Here is a 10150-nt window from a genome sequence, read left to right on the forward strand (position 1 = left end):
TTCATGTTCCCGTTTTTCACATGAAGAATATACTAGGGAAATTGACCAAGGTTATTGAACTGGAATAAAAATCCGTTGCTTATTGTTTTCTTTGACTTTTTTTGATTCCAGCCTAACACTTGGACCTCCATTTTCTTTTGAACTTGGTTGGTGGCAGAATAATTTTAGGATTCTACACTTAGCAAATACTTTCTTTATAATTAGCTCTTCATTTGAGTGTGGGTAGAACTTGGGCAAATGAGATGATCTAATTTTCATGATAAAGTTGCTAATCCATTAATGTTTAGCTAATCAAATGAAAATTATTCCAAGTTTTGGCTTGAACAAATTAGGGAAGAATTTTAAGAGAAGGCAGAGAAGCAGATAAACACTTTTTCTGCTATCCTCCATGGAACCAATTAATAGGCAGTGGAGACAATGGCATGGTGAAGACCTTTTGGGATAGAAGTTGTCCCCATCATAACTAGCTAAAACCAGTTCTTAGCTATATAGTCACAAAGAGAGATGAATTTTGTCATTTCAAGGGAGCAGGAAAATAAACCTTTCCCTAGTCAAGGTCTTAAAAAATTATGTAGCTGACCAAACAGCCTTCTAACACCCTGAACAAAAAAAGAACAGAAACTGTGAGTTAGTAACTTTTTTTTTACCTTATCTACTGGACTATCTCATTGACCCCAATAGCTGGCTTTTATTTAACTTTAAAAATTATTAGGGGCCAGAGTGATAGTACAGTGGTTAGGGATCTGCCTTGCAGGTGGCCAATCTATGTTCAATCTCCAGCATCCCATATGTTCGGTTAGGACTGATTCCTGAGTACAGAGCTGGGAGTATTCCCTGATTAGTGCTGGGAATGGGCCTCAAAGAAAAACAAATTATTATAACACTGTGATTTACCAAATTGTTCATATTTACAATAATTTCAGGCGCAAATGTTCTAACACCAATCCCACCACCAGTGTGACCTTCCTTTCACCAATGTCCCCTATGTTCTACCCACCAACATGGCCTGCCTCTAGGTAGGCACAAGCAAAATTATTTAATATTGTATGCTACTAATTTGTTCTTTATTTTATTCTTAGGCCACACCTGGTGGTTCTTGGGGGTTACTCTTGGTCCTTGGGAGTCTGTGACTAGAGGAGGCAGAGATAAAGTCCAGGTTCCTGCATGTGAAGGATGTGCTCAGGTCCTTTGAACCAGCTTCCCAGCTTCTAGATCTAAATACCAAATGAAATCAAGTCTTAAAATTAAAATGAAGTTGGGACCCGAGCGAGAGCACAGCTGGTAGGGTGTTTGCCTTGCATGCAGCTGAAGAGAGTTGGATTCCCATCATCCCTTATGATCCCCTGAGTCTGCCAGGAGTGATTTTGGAGCTCAGAGCCTAGAGTAACCCCTGAGCCCTGCCTGGTGTGGCCCCAAAACAAACAAAAAAATTAAAATTGGGATTTTCTAAGCTAAGCAAAGCCTGGTCTGTGGAGTCCTGTAAGTAATTTGTAGTTTAACAGTTAAGATGCAGAGTGGCAGAAACAAGACCCAAAGAAGCAAACCAGGGCCCATCCTGGGGGGAGAAGGATTTGGCTTGTTGGTCCTTTAGGAGAATCTTTTACTTTATCTACATCAGGGGTCTTCAAACTGTTTAAAGTGGGGGCCGGATTATGGTCCCTTAGAGAGCTGGAGGGCTGAACTATATGAGCTACTAATTCCTACTCACACTGCACATATCTTATATAAATAAAATGAAAACCATTTATAAATAAACAGATCACGCACCAGTATTTCAATGGGAACTGTGGGCCTGCTTTTGGCTAATGAGATAGTCAATGTCCAGTTCCATATTTGTCACTGCCAGCCGTAACAAGTGATGCAAGTGGGCATCAGTTAATCTTGATCTGGTTGGAGATTTCAGATGTTTTATTCTTGAAAAAGTCTGTTCACAGGCATAAGTGCTACCAAAGATGGTTACCATTTTGAGTGCATGGTTCCTGATAGGTTCTCATAGGGGAGAGATGCATAGAAATTCAAAAGGTTACTTGACTTAAATGCATCTTTCAGAGAGTCACAATTCTGCAGTTCAGTCAGTTCCTTTTGGTAAATTGTAAGGACATTTTCAATCTCAACAGAAAATGGGTTATGAAAAAGCTGTATGTCCTGTTCATGGAGATGAAGCTCTTTGAATCTAAATTGAAACTCCTTTTGCAACAATTCTAGTGAAGCCAGAATGCAACCAACGGTTTGTCCGCTGACAGGTTTTGAGTTGTTGGGAGATGACTGAAGTTTTCCTCCTGTACTTGTTTATGAGAAGGCCTAATTTTACTTCAAATGCTTTCACATGCAATGCCATATCACAGATGAGCTTCCCCTTGCCTTGAAGTTGCAGATTGAAACTGTTGAGTAGCTCTGTTATATCTGTCAGAAAGGCAAGGTGCCATTTCCATTCTGCATCATTGAGCTCTGGTACTTCTTGGTTTTTTGAAAGTAGAAAAGCTGTAATCTGCAGAAGTAAGTCATAGAAACATTTCAAAATGTCCCTCTACTCAGCCAATGGACTTCTGTGTGGTACACAACATCTTCATGGGCAACATTTACCTCAGATAGAAATTCCTGAAATTGTCTGTGGTTTAGTGCATGAGTTCTAATGTAATTAACACAAGATTCCACAATTTTCATAAGAGTCCCACTTCAGTGATTTACAACACAGCGCTTGTTGGTGGATGAGGCAGTGTATGGCAATTGGATAAGGATGGTTATGTTTGTCCATCTCTTGTGTAATGTGAGCAATTACTCCTCTCCTTAGACCCCACCATGCTAAGAGCACCATCAGTTGTTACACTGACTAGTTTAACCCAGTCCAGCTCCAAACCATTCAGTTTGTCAAACCTTTTCAAATATATCCACTCCTGTAGTTGTACCTTTGATACTTTGCAGTGCAGCAAGCTCTTCTGTGACTTCAAAATACTCATTTGTCCCACCCATATAAATGAGAAGTTGGGCAGAATTACGAACATCATTGCTTTCGTCGAGTGCCAAGGAAAAATAGCAAAGTTTCTTTGCAGAGTTTTGCAAATGGTGCAGCAAATTTTCTCCCATTTCTTCAATCCTTCGTGTCATTGTAACTCCTGATAGGCTCACTGTACTAAATAAATCGGTCTTCTCTGGACACATCTCTTTGGCAACAGAAATAAGGCATTCTTTAACAAATTCTCCCTCCACAAATGGTTTGCCATTGCGCGCTATTAGCTTGGCAAGTTGAAAACTTGCCCGCAGTTAGGAAGTATTTAACTGCTTCTGCTTCACAAAAGTATTTTGCTGAGTTGTCAGTGTATGTTTCAGTTGTAATATTTTATCTTTTCTCACTTCTCCAACCAAATAATCATATTTATCTTTATGTTGAGTTTGATAGTGGCGTCGCAAATTGTATTCTTTGAACACAGCAACTATATTCTGGCATATCAGACACACAGCTTTTTCTTTGTACCGCATAAAAAAGTAATCGTTAAGTCCACTGTTCTTTGAATATCCTACACTCGCCGTCAATTTTTCTTTTTCTTGATATCATTGTTTCCTAGGGATTCCAAACTGATATTAGTGAAATACAAATATGTAGGTATATATACACACAGTGTATGAACCCCCATTAGTCCCTGATGTGAACACTTACCCCTTGCAGGCTTTTCTAAGCAGACCAGCTCAGTCCCTGATAGTTCAGTTATATCTCCCTATATAATGCCCAAATTGATATGTTCAGAATCAGCATGTGAACACTGAAAAGGAATTGCAAAATGCATATAAAATTTTCAATGTAACCCCTTTAAAATGCTTCAGCATCGAACCTCTACTTTTCCACATGGGCAATTCAGCACCAAACCCCTAACCTCCCAACCACAGCCCACCCCCTAACTTTGATTTCAGCACTGAACGCCTCACCACCCCCAAAGGGGAATTTTCATATGAGTCACCCACAGCCCAATTGGGCAGAACCCCCCATTTGGCAAAAATTTATTTCTATGGCACTTTTGACTGACCTTTGGCAGTGGAGGGAGTGGAGGAAAACCTCACTGACAGGCAGGCATAGCACACAGACACCACGTTGCATGGGGGTGGAGCAGGTGCCTTTTTACATCATATAGTCACCCACATGTGGTACTCCGGCGCCCTCCAGTGACGTCATCAGCAAGGCACACGCCAAGCTTCAGGCGCAAGGGCACATCAGTGTCCCTCTCAACACTGCCCTCACGCCCACCCTCCCAGCACACAACATGGCGTGGGCAGAGATGGTTGATGTCATCCCTGAGAAACCGTGACACTGAGTGTATATGCTGGCAGGTATCTTGGCAACCAAACAGCGCTCACTGCTGGCAGCCGCATGTGGCCCACAGGCCGTAGTTTGAAGACCCCTGATCTACATACTGTAGTAGGTGTCTGAGAAAGTAAGGAAGCTGCACTGGACTAAGAAACACTAAACAGAGAATGATGTAAACAAGCTTAGTTTGAGTTCCTGTGTGCAATGCATTTAATTCCAGAGGTAGGACAAGTCTCTTTTTTGTGGCATTTTTAATTCACATTTAATTCACATTTTAAATGAAAGTCTTGGAATTGATCCTTTACCCGATGGTGGCTAACAAAGGACTCTTTCATGTTTTGTGTCTTTGAATAAACATGGCAACATGTTTTGCTTAGCATGATGCTACTATTTATTTGCATTTAGGTTTTTATTTTTTAAAAATAATATCTTTATTTAAGCACCATGATTACAAACATGGTTGTAGTTGGGTTTCAATCACAAAAAGAACACTTCCCTTTACCAGTGCAACATTCATACCACCACCTTTAACTCACAGAAACTGGGCCAACATTGTGGTGTTTTTAGAAACTAGATTGTGGATTATGAAGCAATATAAAATAAATAAAATATAAAATTTACATTATGGAACTGAGACCTAGCCTCCTGCATAGCTGCAGTCAGATGATAGAAGTAGATTGTGTGGGAAGAAACTAACTATCCAGGGATCAACATTGGCTAGTGGAAAATGTAAGATGGGAAAAAGATGAGTACAAAATAACAAGTTCCCACCACTGCCCCTCACCACTCTAAGCCTCTAAGCTTGTGCTAATATTTTCTTTTGGTTATATTTCTAAAGATGCCTTTTATGTACCATCTGTCTACCTGAATTTGTCCTTTCACAGATTATTGCCAGAAGTGGCCCTCTTGGTAATGCATCACATCACACTTGCTCTTTGTTTACTCTTCACTCTCTTTCATGTAGTCTTTCATCTTCTAAATAAGATGTTTTCACTTATCACTTACTAAAGTGATGGATCCAGAATTTGGGTCAAATTCTGTAACAAAGGTTATATTGATCCTAAGATATGTTGTTTCATTTTAAGGAAAATAAACTAAAAAACAAAATATGCATATATGGAAAAGGCAATCTATAAATTCTATGCTAATGACACCCAGAAAGAAATGGAATAGAGACTTCAGTTTGTATCTTATTCAAAATTCAAAAGTTGATCTCACTGTTAGAAGAACAGTTTTTGACTCTTTCTGTATACTTAATTTCACATACATTTTAGCAATAAAAACTCTGAAATGTAGGGATATTAGATTTCTGTAATGTTTCTTACTAATACTTCTTAGAGCAATAATATGATAAAGGAATTAATTTCTCTTTCAGTAGCATAGATAGAATTTTAAGCACACTCCACTTCTTTTTCTTAGCTTTGTAGAGTTGTCAATACATTTCCTAAGGTTAGAATTTTGCTTTGAACTAGTTTCTGAAATGCTCGTTTCATTGAGCAATGTTCAATGAGCCCGAGGCAGAGTTTGAGGCAAATCAACAGAAACAGTACCCAAGTGTATTTTTAACATGGAGTTTTGTGGGTAAATGAAAATGTTCCTTTCAGATTGGTTAAACTATTTGGTCCTTTAGGATCTAATAAATTGGGCATCGCATTTAGCTGCATTAATGGGTATACTCAACAAGTCGGCATATTGCATAAATGATATGATTTAGCAAATAGATATGTCCATTTTCCCTGTTTATTTTTTCTCTATGAGCTAGCTAGTGGTGACTTGATGACCATGGTCTATGTGCTGTTTTGAAGAATTGTCTTTAGGATTCAGTTGCTGATTTCTTGGAGCTATTTGCATTGGTCTGTTCTTCAGAAGAGTTCATGATAATCTGGGTGGAGTCATTTGGAAGCCCCACTCTACCAGCAGATATGCTCTCATTCCCTCCTCAATGCATGTGATTGGACAAAAAGTGATTTCATGAGTGGAACATGGAGTTGAGATGAACGTTATCAAGGAGATAGGGTTGATGTACTGACCAGAAGATAAGCAAACCTGGGAGCTACAGGGTACACCACTATTTACCCTCCCACCCTCTTTCTTTGCAGAGATCCTATATAATAAAACGTGCTTTTATTTCTATTTGGATTCTTTGTTGTATCTCTTTTTTATAGAAATATGATTTTCTCGGGAAATTCTTCTTCAGCTACAGTTAGAGATCTTAGGTTTTAATAAATGTACCCCGCATCTAGTAATAGGAAGATTCTATTACCACCTCCATGCCTAACAGCGAAAGTAGGGTCTTGCCTTTTTAGTTTCCTTCAAATCTATTCATAAACCTTTAAAAATAGACTGTGGCTTTTGAAAGTTTAGAAAGTTTGGGATCTCTCAGCCTTCTACTCTCAAATGGTAGATCCAGGATCCCAAGATTCTAATTTCTTTCTGATACCTGACTGTGCTTTGGGGACTATTTGGGGTACTGGGCCTAGTGCAAGTCAAGCACCTTATGCACAGTGCTATTTCTTTTGCACCAACGTTAAAATTTTAAATGTGTATGTGTGATGGGGACTAAACCCAGGGCTTCACACATATTTGCCACGAACCCTATCCCTGTGTCATACCCCCAGCTTTAGAATTTATGATTTTAAATAGGGATTTTATTTCAAGATTTTAATAAGAAATTTGAACAATTTTAATAATGTTTAGTAGCTAAAAAGAAAGGAAGATTGGGGAAATATGTGCTTTAAAATCGTATGTTCTGATCTTTAGTTTGCTAAGGAAGTATAAACATAACTACTGGATATGTGGGCCTCCAAATTAGATTTAGATCTCGTTTTGAACAAATATGCTCCACATTGTTTTTTCCATAACCTTCTCTTCTCTGCTGTACCCTCTGGTGAATGGGCCTCAGGGGAAATGAAGTCATTAAAATATGTGGGTTTATAATGAGATAATAAATAATGCAGCAATGTCACTCCAATTAAATATGTTCACTATCTCTGTTGACTTTGGCATTTATTTAAAAATCTTCACTGAAGAAACTTCTGGGTATTGCTTTGGCAAGATTTAGCAGATTTCTTTTTTACCTGAGGTGCATTTAAAATAAAAATGACAGTTATTCTAAATTGATTGATTTTTGTTACAGATATTTCAAGGATATTTCAGCAAATGGTATAACCAAGTGTATCTTGAGGCATTAAGCACATCAGTGAAATTCTTCTTAGATCTCAGTAGAAAACAGTCTGACCTGTCAAATGCTCTCAGTGGTTTCTTTGAGTTTATTTGAATATTTTCTACTCTCATTTATGAAATGGAGGCACTCAGCTACACTTTAGAGGTTTCTTGTTTTAGGTTTTTGTTTGTAACAACAAGTCCAAAGCCACGCAGAAAGAGAGGCTTGGTTTTGTAACTGGAGAGATTGGATTTAAATACCGTTCCCAGCATCAGTTAATAGTGATGGGTTTGAAGTATGACTTTTGGTTTATTTATTAGGAATGGTATATCTCAAAGGCTATATATTTTTACAAAATTCATTATTAGGAATGTTTTAAGCTTCAAAGGTTATATATTTAAAAAGTTGTCATGGGGACCTGCATACAAAAGTGCCTCATCACTTTCTTTCTCACCGTACCAGAAAGCTATTTTTAAAGATAAATTTCCGATAATTCTTGTCATGTTGAAACTCAATTTTTAGTCACAATACTTTCTTTATAAGCAGGATAGACCCTCAGTGATTCTTTAGAAATTAAGATTTATAGCTCCGCCTCTCAAATAGAGGGGGAAACGAGGGAGGGTACCAGGACCAAACAGATATATGATTACTAATAGTAAGCTAGACAAAGAGGGGACCACCTATTCTAGCAGCCCGGGGAGTGATGGTGGGGGATATGGGTTGCAGGAAGAGAATGGGGATGGGGGGAGGACAAATTTGGTGAGGGGCATTCCCCTTATTCAATGTTAATATGTACCAGCCAATATGATCAAAATAAAAATTAAAAAAGAATTAAGATTTAGTCCATGAACATTGAGACCAAGTCCTAACTGTATTTTACCTCTATCATTAGATCATTAGTAGTTTCTCATTTTAACTTTATAGTTTAATTTACATATTGAATATAGCATTCATTATGATAACAATATCAAAGGCCCATCTATAAAAACAAACACTGTTTAGAGTTCTCAGATAGATCATGAGATTGAATTGTCAGACTCTGTCAAAACATATTTTATCTCAGATAGCTTTTTCCTCTCATCCTAACCACCTAATGATTTTCATAAATTCAAATAAAACATGAACTCTCTTGTTAAAGTTTCTCTAATAGATATCAGTCTCTATGAAGGCCAAAACTTTTGCCACTATTGAACTGTCCACATTTAGTGGAGTGACTAGCACATGGACTCAGTACAATAAATATCGATAGAATCTCTGCAACACTTACCCTTCTCTTTTTTTTTCCTCTTAAAGACAAAACCTGAACAGACACTTCCTGGAGTTCTGATTTCTTATTTATAAGCCTTTGAAGGAATGGATGTTTTTCAACAATACATTTCAGATACATCTTCTATCTCTGGCCTTAGTCTGGGTGAACTAAGATAGGCATAATAAAAAAAGAAAAAGAAAAAATAGCCTCAATTCTTTTGGAACAGGCACATTGGATTAAGTAAGTTTTGCTCTGGATGCTCTTCATTATATTGATAACTGTTTTACTTTCTTTTTTAGTATTATTTTTTTTTGATTATGGCAGTTTTTCCAACTTGAGATGTTTGGGGACCCAAAGTAGTGATTCTTGGCCAGCCTGGATGAGGTTTTGATTCAATACCTGAGGCTGTGGGATCGCAGAGATAGCTCAGCGGTAGGGCGTTTTCCTTGCAAGTGGCCAACTCCTGGACCAACTTTGGTTTGAATTCTGGCATCCCATATGGTTCCCCCGTGTCTACCAGGAGCGATTTCTGAGCACAGAGTCAGAAGTAATCCGTGAGTGCTAACGGGTGTGGCCCAAAAAAGTAAAATATATGCCAAGAGGCAGGCAAAAGAAAGAGTGGGAGGGAAACGAGATATTGGTGTTGGGAAACCAGTACTGGTGAAGCGTGGTATACATTGTATGACTGAAACAGGGGTGGAGGAAGGACAACATTGGTGATGGGAATGTCCCTGATTCAATGTCACTATGTACCTGAAAAACTACTGTGAATGATTTGTAATCCACTTTGATCAAAATAAAAATTATTAATAAAAATACAAGATAAAAATGGTCAAAATCAACATTCCCATGACCAGTATCTCGAGTGTCCTTCATCCCCACCCCACACCGGCCTGTACTCTAGCAGGCTTTCTACTTCCCTCATTCAGTCACATTTTGTTACTATAGTTCTCAATGTAATTATTTCTGTGACTGTACTAAATGATTCCTGTGGTGATGAGAATGTTGCACTGGTGAAGGATTATATATATATAAATCAAAAGAAATAAAAGAAAAGATGAGGCCTTCCAATTCTTTCTACAGGCTGTGTTCTTTTCACTGACTGTATAGAAAGAGGAGGTACAGTAAATGCACTCCATATACACCTCAACCCAGGCCCTTTGCCTGGTCTGTATTGTGAATTGGGGGACAAAATATATAAAAAAATATAAAAAAATTAAAAAAAAACTTCCCCGGGCAGTTTACTTAACAAACTAAATGCATCCTGGAATATTTTTCCCTGCCAAGTTACTTTTGATCTCATTTAAATTTATTCAGAAAACTTAAAACATCTATGTCTAGGGTCTCAGTTATATAACAGCAGACTTGAAACTTCATATATGTTTGTATATATATATTACATATGTATATATATATATATATATATACATACATTTATAAA

The 10150-nt window shown here is 37.8% G+C and overlaps 1 non-coding gene across 1 annotated transcript; it reads left to right on the forward strand.

Annotated features, from left to right (window-relative positions):
• Nucleotides 1-9770: 9770 nt before the first annotated feature.
• On the forward strand, nt 9771-9903 carry LOC126021141 (small nucleolar RNA SNORA51). The gene has a single exon (XR_007499750.1). It is a non-coding gene; the product is annotated as a small nucleolar RNA SNORA51 (small nucleolar RNA).
• The last annotated feature ends 247 nt before the right edge of the window (nt 9904-10150 follow it).

Source organism: Suncus etruscus, chromosome 10, assembly GCF_024139225.1.
Source record: "Suncus etruscus isolate mSunEtr1 chromosome 10, mSunEtr1.pri.cur, whole genome shotgun sequence".
NCBI classification, from domain to species: Eukaryota; Metazoa; Chordata; class Mammalia; order Eulipotyphla; family Soricidae; genus Suncus; species Suncus etruscus.